General features: G+C 41.4%; 25 non-coding genes across 25 annotated transcripts; 13 read left to right on the top strand and 12 right to left on the bottom strand.

Moving 5' to 3' along the window:
* Positions 1–121: 121 nt before the first annotated feature.
* Trnag-ucc (transfer RNA glycine (anticodon UCC)) lies at positions 122–193 on the top strand. Its single transcript has one exon. It is a non-coding gene; the product is annotated as a tRNA-Gly (tRNA).
* Positions 194–708: 515 nt separating this feature from the next.
* On the bottom strand, positions 709–779 carry Trnag-gcc (transfer RNA glycine (anticodon GCC)). The gene has a single exon. It is a non-coding gene; the product is annotated as a tRNA-Gly (tRNA).
* A 326-nt stretch (positions 780–1105) lies between these two features.
* Trnag-ucc (transfer RNA glycine (anticodon UCC)) lies at positions 1106–1177 on the top strand. The gene has a single exon. It is a non-coding gene; the product is annotated as a tRNA-Gly (tRNA).
* A 515-nt stretch (positions 1178–1692) lies between these two features.
* On the bottom strand, positions 1693–1763 carry Trnag-gcc (transfer RNA glycine (anticodon GCC)). The gene has a single exon. It is a non-coding gene; the product is annotated as a tRNA-Gly (tRNA).
* Positions 1764–2092: 329 nt separating this feature from the next.
* Positions 2093–2164, top strand: Trnag-ucc (transfer RNA glycine (anticodon UCC)). Its single transcript has one exon. It is a non-coding gene; the product is annotated as a tRNA-Gly (tRNA).
* Positions 2165–2679: 515 nt separating this feature from the next.
* On the bottom strand, positions 2680–2750 carry Trnag-gcc (transfer RNA glycine (anticodon GCC)). The gene has a single exon. It is a non-coding gene; the product is annotated as a tRNA-Gly (tRNA).
* Positions 2751–3079: 329 nt separating this feature from the next.
* Trnag-ucc (transfer RNA glycine (anticodon UCC)) lies at positions 3080–3151 on the top strand. The gene has a single exon. It is a non-coding gene; the product is annotated as a tRNA-Gly (tRNA).
* A 515-nt stretch (positions 3152–3666) lies between these two features.
* On the bottom strand, positions 3667–3737 carry Trnag-gcc (transfer RNA glycine (anticodon GCC)). Its single transcript has one exon. It is a non-coding gene; the product is annotated as a tRNA-Gly (tRNA).
* A 329-nt stretch (positions 3738–4066) lies between these two features.
* Positions 4067–4138, top strand: Trnag-ucc (transfer RNA glycine (anticodon UCC)). The gene has a single exon. It is a non-coding gene; the product is annotated as a tRNA-Gly (tRNA).
* Positions 4139–4653: 515 nt separating this feature from the next.
* Positions 4654–4724, bottom strand: Trnag-gcc (transfer RNA glycine (anticodon GCC)). Its single transcript has one exon. It is a non-coding gene; the product is annotated as a tRNA-Gly (tRNA).
* A 329-nt stretch (positions 4725–5053) lies between these two features.
* Positions 5054–5125, top strand: Trnag-ucc (transfer RNA glycine (anticodon UCC)). The gene has a single exon. It is a non-coding gene; the product is annotated as a tRNA-Gly (tRNA).
* Positions 5126–5640: 515 nt separating this feature from the next.
* Positions 5641–5711, bottom strand: Trnag-gcc (transfer RNA glycine (anticodon GCC)). Its single transcript has one exon. It is a non-coding gene; the product is annotated as a tRNA-Gly (tRNA).
* Positions 5712–6040: 329 nt separating this feature from the next.
* Trnag-ucc (transfer RNA glycine (anticodon UCC)) lies at positions 6041–6112 on the top strand. The gene has a single exon. It is a non-coding gene; the product is annotated as a tRNA-Gly (tRNA).
* A 515-nt stretch (positions 6113–6627) lies between these two features.
* Positions 6628–6698, bottom strand: Trnag-gcc (transfer RNA glycine (anticodon GCC)). The gene has a single exon. It is a non-coding gene; the product is annotated as a tRNA-Gly (tRNA).
* Positions 6699–7030: 332 nt separating this feature from the next.
* Trnag-ucc (transfer RNA glycine (anticodon UCC)) lies at positions 7031–7102 on the top strand. Its single transcript has one exon. It is a non-coding gene; the product is annotated as a tRNA-Gly (tRNA).
* Positions 7103–7617: 515 nt separating this feature from the next.
* Positions 7618–7688, bottom strand: Trnag-gcc (transfer RNA glycine (anticodon GCC)). Its single transcript has one exon. It is a non-coding gene; the product is annotated as a tRNA-Gly (tRNA).
* Positions 7689–8017: 329 nt separating this feature from the next.
* Trnag-ucc (transfer RNA glycine (anticodon UCC)) lies at positions 8018–8089 on the top strand. Its single transcript has one exon. It is a non-coding gene; the product is annotated as a tRNA-Gly (tRNA).
* A 515-nt stretch (positions 8090–8604) lies between these two features.
* On the bottom strand, positions 8605–8675 carry Trnag-gcc (transfer RNA glycine (anticodon GCC)). Its single transcript has one exon. It is a non-coding gene; the product is annotated as a tRNA-Gly (tRNA).
* A 330-nt stretch (positions 8676–9005) lies between these two features.
* Positions 9006–9077, top strand: Trnag-ucc (transfer RNA glycine (anticodon UCC)). The gene has a single exon. It is a non-coding gene; the product is annotated as a tRNA-Gly (tRNA).
* A 515-nt stretch (positions 9078–9592) lies between these two features.
* Trnag-gcc (transfer RNA glycine (anticodon GCC)) lies at positions 9593–9663 on the bottom strand. The gene has a single exon. It is a non-coding gene; the product is annotated as a tRNA-Gly (tRNA).
* A 329-nt stretch (positions 9664–9992) lies between these two features.
* Trnag-ucc (transfer RNA glycine (anticodon UCC)) lies at positions 9993–10064 on the top strand. Its single transcript has one exon. It is a non-coding gene; the product is annotated as a tRNA-Gly (tRNA).
* Positions 10065–10579: 515 nt separating this feature from the next.
* On the bottom strand, positions 10580–10650 carry Trnag-gcc (transfer RNA glycine (anticodon GCC)). The gene has a single exon. It is a non-coding gene; the product is annotated as a tRNA-Gly (tRNA).
* A 2323-nt stretch (positions 10651–12973) lies between these two features.
* On the top strand, positions 12974–13045 carry Trnag-ucc (transfer RNA glycine (anticodon UCC)). Its single transcript has one exon. It is a non-coding gene; the product is annotated as a tRNA-Gly (tRNA).
* A 515-nt stretch (positions 13046–13560) lies between these two features.
* Positions 13561–13631, bottom strand: Trnag-gcc (transfer RNA glycine (anticodon GCC)). The gene has a single exon. It is a non-coding gene; the product is annotated as a tRNA-Gly (tRNA).
* A 329-nt stretch (positions 13632–13960) lies between these two features.
* On the top strand, positions 13961–14032 carry Trnag-ucc (transfer RNA glycine (anticodon UCC)). Its single transcript has one exon. It is a non-coding gene; the product is annotated as a tRNA-Gly (tRNA).
* The last annotated feature ends 8006 nt before the right edge of the window (positions 14033–22038 follow it).

The following is a 22038-nucleotide window of genomic DNA, read 5'->3' as shown; positions in this document are numbered from 1 at the left end:
TTTTATAGTAAAAATGATTTTGCGACGTAAGCAATTTCGTTTAAAGGCGTGCCTCCAGGCATGGTCAATCAATCAGAGAAATTCATTAAGTTGTCTTTACCGGCTATGCACCACATGGACAGCGTCTGTGGTGTAAAGGTTAGCATGGTTGCCTTCCAAGCAGTCGATCCGGGTTCGATTCCCGGCCGACGCATCTTTTTATTTCAGTAGGAACTGGGATTGAGAAATGTAACTTCACAGTCCGTCGGTGAAAAGTACAAATGGCACCCTCCAATGATAAATACGCACCGTGTTGGTGTGTATACATTCTGTTGACACTTTCTATTTCTTTTCAATCACGCTATTAAATGAAATATTGTGAGTAATCGAACGTAGAACTAGCCATATTATTGCTTAATTGATAGCCCGACACTGTCAATGTAGTTTGCAGATAAGCACCGATTCATGTACAGAACAATGCTAAAATTCACAGCACATCCCACCCTTAGAAGTCCTTCAAATAGAGTCATGTAAATGCATACGTATTATCATTCCAACAGGCAGATGACTATTTTGGGACCCGTTTGTGACCTCACAATGGCACGACGTCATAGAAACGTGACATCACTGACAACAATCGCATTGCGTCACAGACTGAACACAGCTTTCTGGAGACGCGCTTTTTGAGAGTGTCTATTCCTTTTGTTGGCAAGAGGCACAAAAACAATGTGCATCGACCGGGAATCGAACCCGGGTCACCCGCGTGGCAGGCGAGTATTCTACCACTAGACCACCGATGCTTCACACTCACCGCCTCGTTTCTAAGCTTCTCACTCCTTAGGCAAGAAAGCTGAAAAGAAGGAAGTATTCAAGTGACGTATACATTTGCTCCATATGGATGCAACTGCAGTGTCATATGCATTTAAATAGAATTATTTTTTTCCACTACACTGTACATTGCAGACCCGTGGCGCATATCAAGTCAAGAATACATTTAAACATTTTTTTTATAGTAAAAATGATTTTGCGACGTAAGCAATTTCGTTTAAAGGCGTGCCTCCAGGCATGGTCAATCAATCAGAGAAATTCATTAAGTTGTCTTTACCGGCTATGCACCACATGGACAGCGTCGGTGGTGTAAAGGTTAGCATGGTTGCCTTCCAAGCAGTCGATCCGGGTTCGATTCCCGGCCGACGCATCTTTTTATTTCAGTAGGGACTGGGATTGAGAAATGTAACTTCACAGTCCGTCGGTGAAAAGTACAAATGGCACCCTCCAATGATAAATACGCACCGTGTTGGTGTGTATACATTCTGTTGACACTTTCTATTTCTTTTCAATCACGCTATTAAATGAAATATTGTGAGTAATCGAACGTAGAACTAGCCATATTATTGCTTAATTGATAGCCCGACACTGTCAATGTAGTTTGCAGATAAGCACCGATTCATGTACAGAACAATGCTAAAATTCACAGCACATCCCACCCTTAGAAGTCCTTCAAATAGAGTCATGTAAATGCATACGTATTATCATTCCAACAGGCAGATGACTATTTTGGGACCCGTTTGTGACCTCACAATGGCACGACGTCATAGAAACGTGACATCACTGACAACAATCGCATTGCGTCACAGACTGAACACAGCTTTCTGGAGACGCGCTTTTTGAGAGTGTCTATTCCTTTTGTTGGCAAGAGGCACAAAAACAATGTGCATCGACCGGGAATCGAACCCGGGTCACCCGCGTGGCAGGCGAGTATTCTACCACTAGACCACCGATGCTTCACACTCACCGCCTCGTTTCTAAGCTTCTCACTCCTTAGGCAAGAAAGAAGCTGAAAAGAAGGAAGTATTCAAGTGACGTATACATTTGCTCCATATGGATGCAACTGCAGTGTCATATGCATTTAAATAGAATTATTTTTTTCCACTACACTGTACATTGCAGACCCGTGGCGCATATCAAGTGAAGAATACATTTAAACATTTTTTTTATAGTAAAAATGATTTTGCGACGTAAGCAATTTCGTTTAAAGGCGTGCCTCCAGGCATGGTCAATCAATCAGAGAAATTCATTAAGTTGTCTTTACCGGCTATGCACCACATGGACAGCGTCGGTGGTGTAAAGGTTAGCATGGTTGCCTTCCAAGCAGTCGATCCGGGTTCGATTCCCGGCCGACGCATCTTTTTATTTCAGTAGGGACTGGGATTGAGAAATGTAACTTCACAGTCCGTCGGTGAAAAGTACAAATGGCACCCTCCAATGATAAATACGCACCGTGTTGGTGTGTATACATTCTGTTGACACTTTCTATTTCTTTTCAATCACGCTATTAAATGAAATATTGTGAGTAATCGAACGTAGAACTAGCCATATTATTGCTTAATTGATAGCCCGACACTGTCAATGTAGTTTGCAGATAAGCACCGATTCATGTACAGAACAATGCTAAAATTCACAGCACATCCCACCCTTAGAAGTCCTTCAAATAGAGTCATGTAAATGCATACGTATTATCATTCCAACAGGCAGATGACTATTTTGGGACCCGTTTGTGACCTCACAATGGCACGACGTCATAGAAACGTGACATCACTGACAACAATCGCATTGCGTCACAGACTGAACACAGCTTTCTGGAGACGCGCTTTTTGAGAGTGTCTATTCCTTTTGTTGGCAAGAGGCACAAAAACAATGTGCATCGACCGGGAATCGAACCCGGGTCACCCGCGTGGCAGGCGAGTATTCTACCACTAGACCACCGATGCTTCACACTCACCGCCTCGTTTCTAAGCTTCTCACTCCTTAGGCAAGAAAGAAGCTGAAAAGAAGGAAGTATTCAAGTGACGTATACATTTGCTCCATATGGATGCAACTGCAGTGTCATATGCATTTAAATAGAATTATTTTTTTCCACTACACTGTACATTGCAGACCCGTGGCGCATATCAAGTCAAGAATACATTTAAACATTTTTTTTATAGTAAAAATGATTTTGCGACGTAAGCAATTTCGTTTAAAGGCGTGCCTCCAGGCATGGTCAATCAATCAGAGAAATTCATTAAGTTGTCTTTACCGGCTATGCACCACATGGACAGCGTCGGTGGTGTAAAGGTTAGCATGGTTGCCTTCCAAGCAGTCGATCCGGGTTCGATTCCCGGCCGACGCATCTTTTTATTTCAGTAGGGACTGGGAATGAGAAATGTAACTTCACAGTCCGTCGGTGAAAAGTACAAATGGCACCCTCCAATGATAAATACGCACCGTGTTGGTGTGTATACATTCTGTTGACACTTTCTATTTCTTTTCAATCACGCTATTAAATGAAATATTGTGAGTAATCGAACGTAGAACTAGCCATATTATTGCTTAATTGATAGCCCGACACTGTCAATGTAGTTTGCAGATAAGCACCGATTCATGTACAGAACAATGCTAAAATTCACAGCACATCCCACCCTTAGAAGTCCTTCAAATAGAGTCATGTAAATGCATACGTATTATCATTCCAACAGGCAGATGACTATTTTGGGACCCGTTTGTGACCTCACAATGGCACGACGTCATAGAAACGTGACATCACTGACAACAATCGCATTGCGTCACAGACTGAACACAGCTTTCTGGAGACGCGCTTTTTGAGAGTGTCTATTCCTTTTGTTGGCAAGAGGCACAAAAACAATGTGCATCGACCGGGAATCGAACCCGGGTCACCCGCGTGGCAGGCGAGTATTCTACCACTAGACCACCGATGCTTCACACTCACCGCCTCGTTTCTAAGCTTCTCACTCCTTAGGCAAGAAAGAAGCTGAAAAGAAGGAAGTATTCAAGTGACGTATACATTTGCTCCATATGGATGCAACTGCAGTGTCATATGCATTTAAATAGAATTATTTTTTTCCACTACACTGTACATTGCAGACCCGTGGCGCATATCAAGTCAAGAATACATTTAAACATTTTTTTTATAGTAAAAATGATTTTGCGACGTAAGCAATTTCGTTTAAAGGCGTGCCTCCAGGCATGGTCAATCAATCAGAGAAATTCATTAATTTGTCTTTACCGGCTATGCACCACATGGACAGCGTCGGTGGTGTAAAGGTTAGCATGGTTGCCTTCCAAGCAGTCGATCCGGGTTCGATTCCCGGCCGACGCATCTTTTTATTTCAGTAGGGACTGGGATTGAGAAATGTAACTTCACAGTCCGTCGGTGAAAAGTACAAATGGCACCCTCCAATGATAAATACGCACCGTGTTGGTGTGTATACATTCTGTTGACACTTTCTATTTCTTTTCAATCACGCTATTAAATGAAATATTGTGAGTAATCGAACGTAGAACTAGCCCTATTATTGCTTAATTGATAGCCCGACACTGTCAATGTAGTTTGCAGATAAGCACCGATTCATGTACAGAACAATGCTAAAATTCACAGCACATCCCACCCTTAGAAGTCCTTCAAATAGAGTCATGTAAATGCATACGTATTATCATTCCAACAGGCAGATGACTATTTTGGGACCCGTTTGTGACCTCACAATGGCACGACGTCATAGAAACGTGACATCACTGACAACAATCGCATTGCGTCACAGACTGAACACAGCTTTCTGGAGACGCGCTTTTTGAGAGTGTCTATTCCTTTTGTTGGCAAGAGGCACAAAAACAATGTGCATCGACCGGGAATCGAACCCGGGTCACCCGCGTGGCAGGCGAGTATTCTACCACTAGACCACCGATGCTTCACACTCACCGCCTCGTTTCTAAGCTTCTCACTCCTTAGGCAAGAAAGAAGCTGAAAAGAAGGAAGTATTCAAGTGACGTATACATTTGCTCCATATGGATGCAACTGCAGTGTCATATGCATTTAAATAGAATTATTTTTTTCCACTACACTGTACATTGCAGACCCGTGGCGCATATCAAGTCAAGAATACATTTAAACATTTTTTTTATAGTAAAAATGATTTTGCGACGTAAGCAATTTCGTTTAAAGGCGTGCCTCCAGGCATGGTCAATCAATCAGAGAAATTCATTAAGTTGTCTTTACCGGCTATGCACCACATGGACAGCGTCGGTGGTGTAAAGGTTAGCATGGTTGCCTTCCAAGCAGTCGATCCGGGTTCGATTCCCGGCCGACGCATCTTTTTATTTCAGTAGGGACTGGGATTGAGAAATGTAACTTCACAGTCCGTCGGTGAAAAGTACAAATGGCACCCTCCAATGATAAATACGCACCGTGTTGGTGTGTATACATTCTGTTGACACTTTCTATTTCTTTTCAATCACGCTATTAAATGAAATATTGTGAGTAATCGAACGTAGAACTAGCCATATTATTGCTTAATTGATAGCCCGACACTGTCAATGTAGTTTGCAGATAAGCACCGATTCATGTACAGAACAATGCTAAAATTCACAGCACATCCCACCCTTAGAAGTCCTTCAAATAGAGTCATGTAAATGCATACGTATTATCATTCCAACAGGCAGATGACTATTTTGGGACCCGTTTGTGACCTCACAATGGCACGACGTCATAGAAACGTGACATCACTGACAACAATCGCATTGCGTCACAGACTGAACACAGCTTTCTGGAGACGCGCTTTTTGAGAGTGTCTATTCCTTTTGTTGGCAAGAGGCACAAAAACAATGTGCATCGACCGGGAATCGAACCCGGGTCACCCGCGTGGCAGGCGAGTATTCTACCACTAGACCACCGATGCTTCACACTCACCGCCTCGTTTCTAAGCTTCTCACTCCTTAGGCAAGAAAGAAGCTGAAAAGAAGGAAGTATTCAAGTGACGTATACATTTGCTCCATATGGATGCAACTGCAGTGTCATATGCATTTAAATAGAATTATTTTTTTCCACTACACTGTACATTGCAGACCCGTGGCGCATATCAAGTCAAGAATACATTTAAACATTTTTTTTATAGTAAAAATGATTTTGCGACGTAAGCAATTTCGTTTAAAGGCGTGCCTCCAGGCATGGTCAATCAATCAGAGAAATTCATTAATTTGTCTTTACCGGCTATGCACCACATGGACAGCGTCGGTGGTGTAAAGGTTAGCATGGTTGCCTTCCAAGCAGTCGATCCGGGTTCGATTCCCGGCCGACGCATCTTTTTATTTCAGTAGGGACTGGGATTGAGAAATGTAACTTCACAGTCCGTCGGTGAAAAGTACAAATGGCACCCTCCAATGATAAATACGCACCGTGTTGGTGTGTATACATTCTGTTGACACTTTCTATTTCTTTTCAATCACGCTATTAAATGAAATATTGTGAGTAATCGAACGTAGAACTAGCCCTATTATTGCTTAATTGATAGCCCGACACTGTCAATGTAGTTTGCAGATAAGCACCGATTCATGTACAGAACAATGCTAAAATTCACAGCACATCCCACCCTTAGAAGTCCTTCAAATAGAGTCATGTAAATGCATACGTATTATCATTCCAACAGGCAGATGACTATTTTGGGACCCGTTTGTGACCTCACAATGGCACGACGTCATAGAAACGTGACATCACTGACAACAATCGCATTGCGTCACAGACTGAACACAGCTTTCTGGAGACGCGCTTTTTGAGAGTGTCTATTCCTTTTGTTGGCAAGAGGCACAAAAACAATGTGCATCGACCGGGAATCGAACCCGGGTCACCCGCGTGGCAGGCGAGTATTCTACCACTAGACCACCGATGCTTCACACTCACCGCCTCGTTTCTAAGCTTCTCACTCCTTAGGCAAGAAAGAAGCTGAAAAGAAGGAAGTATTCAAGTGACGTATACATTTGCTCCATATGGATGCAACTGCAGTGTCATATGCATTTAAATAGAATTATTTTTTTCCACTACACTGTACATTGCAGACCCGTGGCGCATATCAAGTCAAGAATACATTTAAACATTTTTTTTTTTATAGTAAAAATGATTTTGCGACGTAAGCAATTTCGTTTAAAGGCGTGCCTCCAGGCATGGTCAATCAATCAGAGAAATTCATTAATTTGTCTTTACCGGCTATGCACCACATGGACAGCGTCGGTGGTGTAAAGGTTAGCATGGTTGCCTTCCAAGCAATCGATCCGGGTTCGATTCCCGGCCGACGCATCTTTTTATTTCAGTAGGGACTGGGAATGAGAAATGTAACTTCACAGTCCGTCGGTGAAAAGTACAAATGGCACCCTCCAATGATAAATACGCACCGTGTTGGTGTGTGTACATTCTGTTGACACTTTCTATTTCTTTTCAATCACGCTATTAAATGAAATATTGTGAGTAATCGAACGTAGAACTAGCCATATTATTGCTTAATTGATAGCCCGACACTGTCAATGTAGTTTGCAGATAAGCACCGATTCATGTACAGAACAATGCTAAAATTCACAGCACATCCCACCCTTAGAAGTCCTTCAAATAGAGTCATGTAAATGCATACGTATTATCATTCCAACAGGCAGATGACTATTTTGGGACCCGTTTGGGACCTCACAATGGCACGACGTCATAGAAACGTGACATCACTGACAACAATCGCATTGCGTCACAGACTGAACACAGCTTTCTGGAGACGCGCTTTTTGAGAGTGTCTATTCCTTTTGTTGGCAAGAGGCACAAAAACAATGTGCATCGACCGGGAATCGAACCCGGGTCACCCGCGTGGCAGGCGAGTATTCTACCACTAGACCACCGATGCTTCACACTCACCGCCTCGTTTCTAAGCTTCTCACTCCTTAGGCAAGAAAGAAGCTGAAAAGAAGGAAGTATTCAAGTGACGTATACATTTGCTCCATATGGATGCAACTGCAGTGTCATATGCATTTAAATAGAATTATTTTTTTCCACTACACTGTACATTGCAGACCCGTGGCGCATATCAAGTCAAGAATACATTTAAACATTTTTTTTATAGTAAAACTGATTTTGCGACGTAAGCAATTTCGTTTAAAGGCGTGCCTCCAGGCATGGTCAATCAATCAGAGAAATTCATTAAGTTGTCTTTACCGGCTATGCACCACATGGACAGCGTCGGTGGTGTAAAGGTTAGCATGGTTGCCTTCCAAGCAGTCGATCCGGGTTCGATTCCCGGCCGACGCATCTTTTTATTTCAGTAGGGACTGGGAATGAGAAATGTAACTTCACAGTCCGTCGGTGAAAAGTACAAATGGCATCCTCCAATGATAAATACGCACCGTGTTGGTGTGTGTACATTCTGTTGACACTTTCTATTTCTTTTCAATCACGCTATTAAATGAAATATTGTGAGTAATCGAACGTAGAACTAGCCCTATTATTGCTTAATTGATAGCCCGACACTGTCAATGTAGTTTGCAGATAAGCACCGATTCATGTACAGAACAATGCTAAAATTCACAGCACATCCCACCCTTAGAAGTCCTTCAAATAGAGTCATGTAAATGCATACGTATTATCATTCCAACAGGCAGATGACTATTTTGGGACCCGTTTGTGACCTCACAATGGCACGACGTCATAGAAACGTGACATCACTGACAACAATCGCATTGCGTCACAGATTGAACACAGCTTTCTGGAGACGCGCTTTTTGAGAGTGTCTATTCCTTTTGTTGGCAAGAGGCACAAAAACAATGTGCATCGACCGGGAATCGAACCCGGGTCACCCGCGTGGCAGGCGAGTATTCTACCACTAGACCACCGATGCTTCACACTCACCGCCTCGTTTCTAAGCTTCTCACTCCTTAGGCAAGAAAGAAGCTGAAAAGAAGGAAGTATTCAAGTGACGTATACATTTGCTCCATATGGATGCAACTGCAGTGTCATATGCATTTAAATAGAATTATTTTTTTCCACTACACTGTACATTGCAGACCCGTGGCGCATATCAAGTCAAGAATACATTTAAACATTTTTTTTTTTAATAAAAATGATTTTGCGACGTAAGCAATTTCGTTTAAAGGCGTGCCTCCAGGCGTGGTCAATCAATCAGAGAAATTCATTAAGTTGTCTTTTCCGGCTATACACCACATGGACAGCGTCGGTGGTGTAAAGGTTAGCATGGTTGCCTTCCAAGCAGTCGATCCGGGTTCGATTCCCGGCCGACGCATCTTTTTATTTCAGTAGGGACTGGGAATGAGAAATGTAACTTCACAGTCCGTCGGTGAAAAGTACAAATGGCATCCTCCAATGATAAATACGCACCGTGTTGGTGTGTGTACATTCTGTTGACACTTTCTATTTCTTTTCAATCACGCTATTAAATGAAATATTGTGAGTAATCGAACGTAGAACTAGCCCTATTATTGCTTAATTGATAGCCCGACACTGTCAATGTAGTTTGCAGATAAGCACCGATTCATGTACAGAACAATGCTAAAATTCACAGCACATCCCACCCTTAGAAGTCCTTCAAATAGAGTCATGTAAATGCATACGTATTATCATTCCAACAGGCAGATGACTATTTTGGGACCCGTTTGTGACCTCACAATGGCACGACGTCATAGAAAAGTGACATCACTGACAACAATCACATTGTGTCACAGATTGAACACAGCTTTCTGGAGACGCGCTTTTTGAGAGTGTCTATTCCTTTTGTTGGCAAGAGGCACAAAAACAATGTGCATCGACCGGGAATCGAACCCGGGTCACCCGCGTGGCAGGCGAGTATTCTACCACTAGACCACCGATGCTTCACACTCACCGCCTCGTTTCTAAGCTTCTCACTCCTTAGGCAAGAAAGAAGCTGAAAAGAAGGAAGTATTCAAGTGACGTATACATTTGCTCCATATGGATGCAACTGCAGTGTCATATGCATTTAAATAGAATTATTTTTTTCCACTACACTGTACATTGCAGACCCGTGGCGCATATCAAGTCAAGAATACATTTAAACATTTTTTTTATAGTAAAAATGATTTTGCGACGTAAGCAATTTCGTTTAAAGGCGTGCCTCCAGGCGTGGTCAATCAATCAGAGAAATTCATTAAGTTGTCTTTACCGGCTATGCACCACATGGACAGCGTCGGTGGTGTAAAGGTTAGCATGGTTGCCTTCCAAGCAGTCGATCCGGGTTCGATTCCCGGCCGACGCATCTTTTTATTTCAGTAGGGACTGGGAATGAGAAATGTAACTTCACAGTCCGTCGGTGAAAAGTACAAATGGCACCCTCCAATGATAAATACGCACCGTGTTGGTGTGTGTACATTCTGTTGACACTTTCTATTTCTTTTCAATCACGCTATTAAATGAAATATTGTGAGTAATCGAACGTAGAACTAGCCATATTATTGCTTAATTGATAGCCCGACACTGTCAATGTAGTTTGCAGATAAGCACCGATTCATGTACAGAACAATGCTAAAATTCACAGCACATCCCACCCTTAGAAGTCCTTCAAATAGAGTCATGTAAATGCATACGTATTATCATTCCAACAGGCAGATGACTATTTTGGGACCCGTTTGTGACCTCACAATGGCACGACGTCATAGAAACGTGACATCACTGACAACAATCGCATTGCGTCACAGACTGAACACAGCTTTCTGGAGACGCGCTTTTTGAGAGTGTCTATTCCTTTTGTTGGCAAGAGGCACAAAAACAATGTGCATCGACCGGGAATCGAACCCGGGTCACCCGCGTGGCAGGCGAGTATTCTACCACTAGACCACCGATGCTTCACACTCACCGCCTCGTTTCTAAGCTTCTCACTCCTTAGGCAAGAAAGAAGCTGAAAAGAAGGAAGTATTCAAGTGACGTATACATTTGCTCCATATGGATGCAACTGCAGTGTCATATGCATTTAAATAGAATTATTTTTTTTCCACTACACTGTACATTGCAGACCCGTGGCGCATATCAAGTCAAGAATACATTTAAACATTTTTTTTATAGTAAAAATGATTTTGCGACGTAAGCAATTTCCTTTAAAGGGGCACTGATCTAACGCCATTCCCCGGACTGGTTGTTGCCTTTGTTATTGTTTTTTCCCCAGTGAGTACCCGGATGATACGCAACGCACCTGAGCGTGACCAGAGACTGGGCTACCGTCTGCAAGGACAGCTAAATAAACTTGGAGGCTGGAGGCAATATTTGTTTTACGCATTTTTGAATAAACACTGATTGCTTAAATGTGATCTATAAATATTCGACAAAGGGCGCATGTTAATTAATTTCTTCAGCCTAAACAAACAGACAAAAAGAACGGCGGAGCTCATCGGAAGTCGTCATTTGGAAATACCCCAGATGGTTATAGTTTAATACTAAAAAAAAGTATCCATGCAGTGAAAGCATTTTCGGATTTCGGATTGCGTCGATAATACGATTACTACTCCCTTGTTGTCATCCACGTTTTCTCGTATAACCCTACACTTGTGTATTTGTCGTCATTCACTTGATGCTCAGTTAATGAATTTATTACAGGTACAATTAGTGGTAGCACCACTTAGATTACCTGACAAAGGTTCTCATTTGGCATTTATTGTGTCTGGGGTAATTATTCAATCTAAATCCAGGTTTGAAGTGAGGTTATGTAATATGCACGTGGCAGCCCAGCAAGAGATGAATGATCAGTTGAGTTACTTTTTTTTGTTGTAAAGCAACGGATCGTTCCTAGTCATCAAAGGATTAACAGAAAATACGTTGATTGATTAATCACTGTTATCTTGCACAGTGGATATGTCAAAAGTGAGTGTTTACATGTCTAGGTTTACTAAAACAAAGGGAATACACTCATATCATGGCGTGAAGTGCCGATGTAAAAACAACATACAATTTGTTCAAAGGGTTAACTGATAATACGTTGATTGGTTGCTCATTGTTATCAAACTCAATGGATTTTTTAGGAACCGTCGACGTAATGAAAATAGTTATCACGTGGCCTTTCTCAGCCGACCCTTGAGACTTGACACCCGAAACGATATATATCTTTTAGAATATTTGATAGTTACAGAGACACGTGACATCGAATAAGTTATTTTGTATAGCTGCAGACGAGTGGGATATTATTCCTTTGTGTGGATATTCACGGATACATTCCTCGAATAAGGAAGCTGCCTATTTATACACATAAATTTGGTAAGTTGTAATTATGGTATTTGCATTTTGTTTTCCTTCATTTGAACCGATTCGTTCTTGTTTTTCTACGTCTTGGTTGGGAAATTCTTCAATGCGCGATAGGCGTTGTTTTCACAGGTCATTTCCTTTGTAAGCGTGTATAGATTACCGTCAATTTGTAAAATGTGATACTCTCAGGCAATTTTTAAAATGTTTAAATATTTCAGTCATTTTGACTAAAACATCTGTCCAGATAGATTGAGACGATCAAAAGGGCCTACAAACATCACAACAGATTATTATGTAGGATTAGAAGCCAAACAACATAGAAATGTACTTTTCAACGTAACATTTTCAGTCTCTTGGTGATGACATTAAACATCAAAATGTTTGGAATTCGTTATCATAATAATACAGATGGAAATGTTTTTCAGTCACTTTGTAAAATAACTGAATAAATAAATATGTTACACATTTTGACAGTAAAAAAATATACACACTTTAAAAAAAGCAATGCTCAGATGAAATATTTACTTTGTGTTGCAAGTCAAAATAGTGTAAACGAAAATCGCAAAATTACCGAGCAAGTGACTTATCAAAACTTCGTCACCATTACCGATGCTACCCACAAAGATACCTACATTTCCTTATTATCTCGAAAACTGTATTTCATTTTGTTGATCAATGTGACCATACGCTCTTATTACTACCGGTATCCATAAAAGTGACTAATGCGCTTACGAATGGCGCAACAGAGGTCGCGAGCTAGTCTAGATTTCTGCTCTACATCCGGGTACTCACTGGGGAAAAACAATAACAAAGGCAACAACCAGTCCCGGGGAATTGCGTTAGATCAGTGCCCCTTTAAAGGCGTGCCTCCAGGCGTGGTCAATCAATCAGAGAAATTCATTAAGTTGTCTTTACCGGCTATGCACCACATGGACAGCGTCGGTGGTGTAAAGGTTAGCATGGTTGCCTTCCAAGCAGTCGATCCGGGTTCGATTCCCGGCCGACACATCTTTTTATTTCAGTAGGGACTGGGAATGAGAAATGTAACTTCACAGTCCGTCGGTGAAAAGTACAAATGGCACCCTCCAATGATAAATACGCACCGTGTTGGTGTGTGTACATTCTGTTGACACTTTCTATTTCTTTTCAATCACGCTATTAAATGAAATATTGTGAGTAATCGAACGTAGAACTAGCCATATTATTGCTTAATTGATAGCCCGACACTGTCAATGTAGTTTGCAGATAAGCACCGATTCATGTACAGAACAATGCTAAAATTCACAGCACATCCCACCCTTAGAAGTCCTTCAAATAGAGTCATGTAAATGCATACGTATTATCATTCCAACAGGCAGATGACTATTTTGGGACCCGTTTGTGACCTCACAATGGCACGACGTCATAGAAACGTGACATCACTGACAACAATCGCATTGCGTCACAGACTGAACACAGCTTTCTGGAGACGCGCTTTTTGAGAGTGTCTATTCCTTTTGTTGGCAAGAGGCACAAAAACAATGTGCATCGACCGGGAATCGAACCCGGGTCACCCGCGTGGCAGGAAGGTATTCTACCACTAGACCACCGATGCTTCACACTCACCGCCTCGTTTCTAAGCTTCTCACTCCTTAGGCAAGAAAGAAGCTGAAAAGAAGGAAGTATTCAAGTGACGTATACATTTGCTCCATATGGATGCAACTGCAGTGTCATATGCATTTAAATAGAATTATTTTTTTCCACTACACTGTACATTGAAGACCCGTGGCGCATATCAAGTCAAGAATACATTTAAACATTTTTTTTTTAATAAAAATGATTTTGCGACGTAAGCAATTTCGTTTAAAGGCGTGCCTCCAGGCGTGGTCAATCAATCAGAGAAATTCATTAAGTTGTCTTTTCCGGCTATGCACCACATGGACAGCGTCGGTGGTGTAAAGGTTAGCATGGTTGCCTTCCAAGCAGTCGATCCGGGTTCGATTCCCGGCCGACGCATCTTTTTATTTCAGTAGGGACTGGGAATGAGAAATGTAACTTCACAGTCTGTCGGTGAAAAGTACAAATGGCACCCTCCAATGATAAATACGCACCGTGTTGGTGTGTGTACATTCAGTTGACACTTTCTATTTCTTTTCAATCACGCTATTAAATGAAATATTGTGAGTAATCGAACGTAGAACTAGCCATATTATTGCTTAATTGATAGCCCGACACTGTCAATGAAGTTTGCAGATAAGCACCGATTCATGTACAGAACAATGCTAAAATTCACAGCACATCCCACCCTTAGAAGTCCTTCAAATAGAGTCATGTAAATGCATACGTATTATCATTCCAACAGGCAGATGACTATTTTGGGACCCGTTTGTGACCTCACAATGGCACGACGTCATAGAAACGTGACATCACTGACAACAATCGCATTGCGTCACAGGTTGAACACAGCTTTCTGGAGACGCGCTTTTTGAGAGTGTCTATTCCTTTTGTTGGCAAGAGGCACAAAAACAATGTGCATCGACCGGGAATCGAACCCGGGTCACCCGCGTGGCAGGCGAATATTCTACCACTAGACCACCAATGGTTCACACCATGAGCAACAATTAACATCGGCAGGGCACGATAACACGAACAGCTAGGGTCACATGTGGTATGTCCTTTCGATCCACATCAGTTAGGTTTAAGACCTGTGAAGATTCAGGGGTAGAATAGGTCTTCAGCAACCCATACTTGCGGTAAAAGGCAACTATGCTTGTCGTAATAGGCAACTAACAGGATCGGGTGGTCAGGCTCGCTGACTTGGTTGATACATTGATACTGGTCCAGATTCGATTATTTTACAGCCCGCCGTCATATAGCTGGAATATTGCTGAGTGTGGCGTTAAACAACAAACAAACAAACAAACAGTTGGTTTTAACGATAAGCATTGGGGCCCTGTATGGACCAGGAGTCTCTATTATCTCTTTCATCCCGGATTACAACACGAAGCCGTGCCTGAATGAGATCGGTTGTTTTTAGAGTGGGGTTTCCGGTAATGTATTAAAACTCGTACCATTCGTGTACAATGTTCTATAATTTATACGCTAACATAGACATGCAGACTTTCTTTTCAGTCGCGGTAACCTTGTAATCAATATCGCATCTGCCCTGTTAATTTGTCAATAAATTTGATAACGCCTCACCGTCTGTTGCGACGCGTCATTCGATACTGCCAGCAGGCATTGACTTCAGCTGAAATAAACTTAGAAACCTTGACTACGGACAATAAGGCCATCGAAATAGACAAAGGTCACGATAACCAACATTATTAAATCTACCTCTGAAACCACAGCATCTGCTGGGATCGAAACACAAGCAAGACAGCCTACACAGAGCAAGTGCTTCAAGTTTATGGTCTAAGGGAGACAACTCGTGAAACTAGCACATGCTCATCTTTTCTGGTTGACACAATTGCAGTTCTGTTTCTTTGGCTGAGGGTTCAAATCCATACTGCACAGTTGCACCATTCAGTCGGTTTTTGTGTTAAATGTAATTATTGTCACATTAACTGATGTTGCAATGTCATAACTGGCTTGGCCTTCCAATAATACCCTGTAGCCGCAAAACGTCAGCGTCAGAGAATAACCAGTATTGATTATCCGACGAAACAATGGGCGTAAAAGGAAAAAGTAGCGGTGATAACTTCATGAATGGATCACTAAAGAAGGGGATGTCAGAGGGGACCCATTTTGCTCGCATTCTCGCTTTACAACCTCGTTGTGTCAAACTTTGATGTGTCGAATTCACGGTTGACTCGTACTCACCTTCCTCCTTCCTATTTATCATCATTTATACTCGGATTTGTCGAACTGGATGTGTAAAATTACCGGTAGTTTCGAACTCATTTGGGAGTCCCAAGTATCTTAATTAAGTATAAAAGTCCCCCGATAATTCGAACAGTTCAAATAAAACATAACACCCACTCTTGCTTATCTTTAAACTTTCAACTCACTTCACACACAATGGACTGACCCCATACGATTGCCGCAATTACATCAAAGCCAGGATGCTGTCTAATAATATGCCAGTATCCAATTGAGCCTAATAAAGACACACCTTCATCAAAGGCGCAAGCTGATTACTATATACACATCTGCAGCAACAAACTGAGGCGTTGTCATGTGACTGCCGTTGACACGTGTAAATTGGGAATTACAGATGAAGATTTATTTAGTGAATCTATTGTTCGAGCAACGCCGCCGATCCTGACGGCGAGCGTGAGAAATCGATGATACACCTGGGTTCCCGGTCTCTTAAGAACCAGCAGCATGGACGACGACGAAGAAGAAGTTTATTTCTCGTGAATCACGGTGGTGAAATTGAAAAGTTGACAAGCGAGACATATATACAAAGTAATGAAACAATAGCTAGTGGAGCATTAGCAGTCTACATTTTACATACATGGCTAGTCGTTAGAGAAGAGCTTTATGACAACAAGTCATAAGTGAAACGAAATTTCAGTATTTGGATATTTACAATAATATAATGGGAGATATTTATTTCGTAAAGGATCCAATTCATGACATACTAGTATAAACTGAATTTCATCAGCAACTTTAAGTTTTCAGAGAGAGCAAAGCCAATCTTCCCTATTGAGGTTATACCATCTACCAGTTTCTATTCTGAGTCGGTAGTTCGGATTTTAGTTAGCCAAATGCGTAATGTTTGAGGTTAACACAATGAATAGTCTTTTATTGAGGGTATATCTTTATACGAATTATAATATTGTCCTTTGGGGAATTAACTGTACTTATCTTCCAACATTGTTGGAATTGATTTATAAGGACAGTTTTTACGTTAGCCTTTACTCATTGAACACTGGGGAAAGCCTGAGACAGCCAACTGGGATTCAGACATGTACTATATAATACGTTGCATTTCATTTACAAGTGGAAACTTAACTCTGAGTGGGCATTCTGTAGTTTTAACAGGTTCGTACATTATACCTGATAATTTGGTTTCTTTTAGGACTAATTTACACAAAAATGAAACGTGTTCTTAACTAAACATGGATGATTAATGGGTATCTCCCCAACTCCCTGTACACTATTGAATCATGGGTAGTTTGCGTAACTTTCAGAATATATTTCCAATATCTTAAATGAACACGTTCCAGTATGGCAGTATTTTCGAGGTGAGGTGAAATTGGGTTTAAAGTCGCGTCCAAGTTTATTGCACTTATATAGCGACGTGTGTGTGTGTGTGTGTGTGTGTGTGTGTGTGTGTGTGTGTGTGTGTGTGTGTGTGTGTGTGTGTGTGCTTGTACTAGTCCGGACAAATGCCGGTTTATAGTGCTAGCTCACTGAGATACCATGCTGCAGTTTATCATGAATACCCCCCCACTCAGACACTCAGACTTCAGATCCATACCCAAATATAGGTTGAACAATATGGTCAAACAGTTTAAGGTGACAGTCAATTGCTACTTCTTATTGATAACATTAAAGCATTTTCCAGTGATATTACTTTGAATCTTTGGTACCATAGGCCATAACGTCAAACCGTATCTAAGGCCTTACCAAAATCAACAAAAACACAATACATTCTTTTTTTTATGGTACACATATATTACCAGTTGTTGAATACTTTTTCCTGAACCCGACTTGGGCTTTGCTAATAAGGTCAACATGGCCAGAGCTGGCTTGTAGTCAGTTATTTCAAAATGGAGGTAAAAACTTATAATTGATATGCTGGTCTTGGTGTTTATAGAAACTTTTGAGAGTTGCTGCTGTCTTGCCATGCCCAAGCGCAAGACAGGCCGTCCTGTCAATAATTATTTTATGTTGTAAACTAATCCCTTTTCGTAGTTGATATTACCATTCCTCTTTTTAAGCCTTTTCAAAATGAATTATTCAGGAAATGACCAAACCATGGTATTCATTTTGAAAGATCTCAGATGTGTTCATATGAATGTGCATTTGTGTTTGGTTCGTGTGTATGTTTCTGAAACGACCAAATATAGACGAAAGTCTAAACTGTGTACAAAAAGCTAAGTTTACAGGTTTTAGGAAGCACCCATCGACGAGAAAAGCGATACCACGAGACGAGAACGCGATACCACGAGTCGAGAAAGCGATAAAGCGAGCAGGCGATAAAGCGATAGAATGATACGAGTAAGCGAGAAATGCGATAGAGCGAGAAATACCACAATACCGTACATTAAAAAGGTTTTTTATTGATATTGAGTGATTCATTCCCATAATTTTCACCGCTAATTTGCCTATAAAACCTTGAACTTTTCAACATTTTGTAGTAGACATACATTTGTTACATATAGATAGAATGCCTACTCGTTTCGTTTGCATACACGCACGTGTTTACTTTGTAGTAAATATATTGTCGACAATTACAAAAGATTTAAATACACAACAACGAAAGGTCTGTTACATTTACTTTATTTCGCAAAAAAACCTAAGAAAATCCGCGGATTATTCGCGATTTTGTACGAAATCTAAGAGCCCCTTTTATGGGGCCTATGGGGGTTATTAGCCTACGACCACGTCACAAATGCGTTGTGAAGGACGATATTAGTTATATCTCTCCATGTTTAAACTTGGTCAGGGATACTTGTGAATGTTTTTCACAAATCATATTTTCATTTTATTCATAATACCACCCCATTCTTCCTCAATCATAAAAATGAATCTTTAAAATATATATTGAACTGGACCAAATAATTAATTACATGTAGATTATACATCGACAAATAATTGTCAGTATTATCAGACCCTGTTTGTATTGTTGCATTGTATATTTATTACGTAGCATGTGAATTATTCACATAAAAATTATACATGAAAACTGTTATATTTCCCTTAAATATACAGATCGATTAGATATGTGTTTTTGCCTTCAAACGACCTTTGAGAGCGTCAATAACCCGTAACCTCATTCCTTGGATAATAGAAATGGAATGCGTTGTACATTGTATTAAAAACAAACTAATTTCTTATAATTCCTTTCAATCAAGTTGTCTTCGGAAATTACATTCAGTGCTAATGTGCTTGTAAAATATAGACGTTAAGCCGTCTTTTACACCAAATAAGACTAGATATCCGATTATGGTGTAGGCTCTTTGTTCAAGCAGAAATATTTATAGTTATGCAACAATTCTCCATCTACTAAACGGTGTGTTTTTTATCAATTGTGCGTTCTGATGTGAGCATTGTAAATGTCTAGCATATACACTCTTTAAAAAAGGTAGTATGTAGTTCATTCAACCTGACTACACAAAAAATCCGGTATATGAATTGGATATATGTTATTGGAATACGTTGGTGGCCTGATATTCGACAAACGATGCGTCCACACGCAGCCATTGTCGATTTACAATGTCTTAAACGGGATTGTTTTCACACTTGTTAAAAATGTCATGGAGGAAAACAGTAAAGCAAAATGCACGTGCAAGTTATGGCATTCGTAACTCCTGGTAGTGGCTATAAAAAGGCAAGCATAAGCCAATAATTTGTCATTCAAATGTCAACATTTTTCATGTTCGAAAATGCCGACATTAAGCACTGCCGATCGGAACATCGCCATAGGACGTATCCAAAGAGGGGAATCGTAGTATTCTGTTGCACGCCACTTCAACGTCCACAACAGCACCATTTTCCGTCTTGGCGACCGATACACACAGTTCAATTCCACTGCAGACCGGCCGGGAACCGGCCGACCAAGAGTTACCCCAGCACAGGATCGCAACATTCGACTGTTCCACCTACGTCATCGCAATGCCACAGCTACGGAGACTGCAGGACGCATACCTGGTTTGAGGAGGACCTACACCACGAGATCTGACTTGGTTGTGGTTCGCTACATGAATCAAATTTTTCAACCTCCCCTTCTTCCAATCATTGACCACCAGAGGGAGCTGTTTCAACAGGAAAACGCTCCACTGCAAACCGCTCGTGTCCTGGCCATCGAGATCTCCAGATCTCTACCAAATCGAACACCTCTGGGATGAACTCGATCGACGTGTACGTCAACGTCAGAACACGCCGCAGACCCTCCCCAAACTGGCCAACACGTTACAAGCAGAATGGCGCAGAATTCCGCAGGACAGAATTCGTACACTTATCCAGTCAGTTCCGAGGAGATGCAGAGCCGTGATTGCTCCCCGGATCGGTCACACGAGATACTGAGTTCAGTGCAACCTTGTGGCCTTATGTGACATTACAATGAACAGTTTTCAATGCCTTTGTACCACGACACAATGTGACTATCGAGCTCCAAAATTTCATATTTGTATCTATGATATTAAATTATATATCTCGACTTTATTAGGTACAATACATTTACTAAAATCTACCTGTGCGTTTCTTTTTGTGAAGAGTGTATATACACAGACAGTGAGTCTCTCTCTCTCTCTCTCTCTCTCTCTCTCTCTCTCTCTCTCTCTCTCTCACACACACACACACACACACACACACACACACACGAGAAAGCGATGTCCCCTCTCTGCCACAATAAGTATCAGACTGCATCTGTGATTCGAACCTATTATCATAGCAGTATTGCGCGACTAAGGGACGCAACTCGGCAAAGCACATTCTGTTGATAAGATGACAGGCGACACAAGACCACATGCCATGACTGTGTCGTTGAGAAATAAACACGCCACATCGACGCATTGGACTTTTTTAAATTCGTTACTGCGGCGTGTTTCTTTCTCTACGACACAGTTAGCAGTCTGACACAGGATTATTTTGTAACGACTAGCATTAAAGTTCCACCCCTTGTTGTTTCAGGATCCACTCGACGTTGGTCCAAGGTTTGCCTCGATTTTGAAGTCAATCGTGTTCATTGGATAAAAGTTGAAATCTTTAAAGTTTTAACCTGGGTCATCTTTCAGCCCACAAAATATACAATAAGCTGTCTGCCCGTAATATAACTGACTTATTGTTCACAGTTGGGCCTATCTATTTCACTCTTGTAAATGGCATTGGGTCTCGAAGTCTACTCAGATCGACTAACGTAAGTTAAGAAAAAAATAATCACTATAGTCTAAACATAGAATACTAAAGGAGCTCCCGTGTAATACCAATTTTATGAAACGAGTGAATAGTTCTGGTATCTGACGAGCGGAAGCATACTGTATTCTGTTGAATGTGAATAGGCAGACACCTACACGGTCCACGGCATAATCCAATTGCGTTTAACAGAATAATACTTCAAACACGTCAACAGTTGAAACGTATGAATTTAATACCATACAATGGTCCACCTTTAGAATTAAGGGGCCCGTTCTACAAAATTATCGAAGCGCTAAGTTTATCACAACTCTCATACTTTAACATAGACTTACGACTGGCGTTGCTCTATGGTACGATCGCCTTGTGGAACGGGGCCTTGCACCTCAAAGCTTACAATCACGTAACAATACCCGATGACGTAATTTGTGGGATTTTGTTGCAAGATCCATCGGCGAAAGAATGCAATGTGACGTCAGCCTAGCAACAAGGTTGCTGTGCCCTCAGTGATCTATCATCTCCACACGCAATGACGTTGAATAAGCCAAGGGACGATGAGAGCTTTCAATATTTGTTCGTGAAAAGTGTTCCGAGAGCACATAAGCACGCGTTTTGGTAGTACACAATGTGTAATACAGCTGTATGTTTATTACACGGGTGATCTCTTCACGGGCAAGTAATAAGACACCATTATTTGCCGAGTTGTGCTCGGGGAGTTGGCCATGGGACCCCTGAAGATTCGGGAAAGAATAGGTCTTCAGCAACCCATGCTTGCCGTAAAAGGCGACAATACTTGTCGTAAAAGGCTAAAGGGATCGGATGGTCAAACTCGCTGACTTGGTAGACACATGTCACCGTATCCCATTTGCGTAGATCGATGCTCATGGCGTCAATCACTGGATTGTGTGGTCCAGAATCGATTATTTACAGGCCGCCGTCATACAGCTGGAATATTTGCTGAGTGCGGCGTTAAACAACAAACAAACCATTTGCCA

The sequence above is a fragment of the Haliotis cracherodii genome, unplaced genomic scaffold, assembly GCF_022045235.1.
Source record: "Haliotis cracherodii isolate W230 unplaced genomic scaffold, xgHalCrac1.p SCAF_3, whole genome shotgun sequence".
Lineage (NCBI taxonomy): Eukaryota > Metazoa > Mollusca > Gastropoda > Lepetellida > Haliotidae > Haliotis > Haliotis cracherodii.
This window is presented reverse-complemented; position numbering and strand designations above follow the sequence as displayed.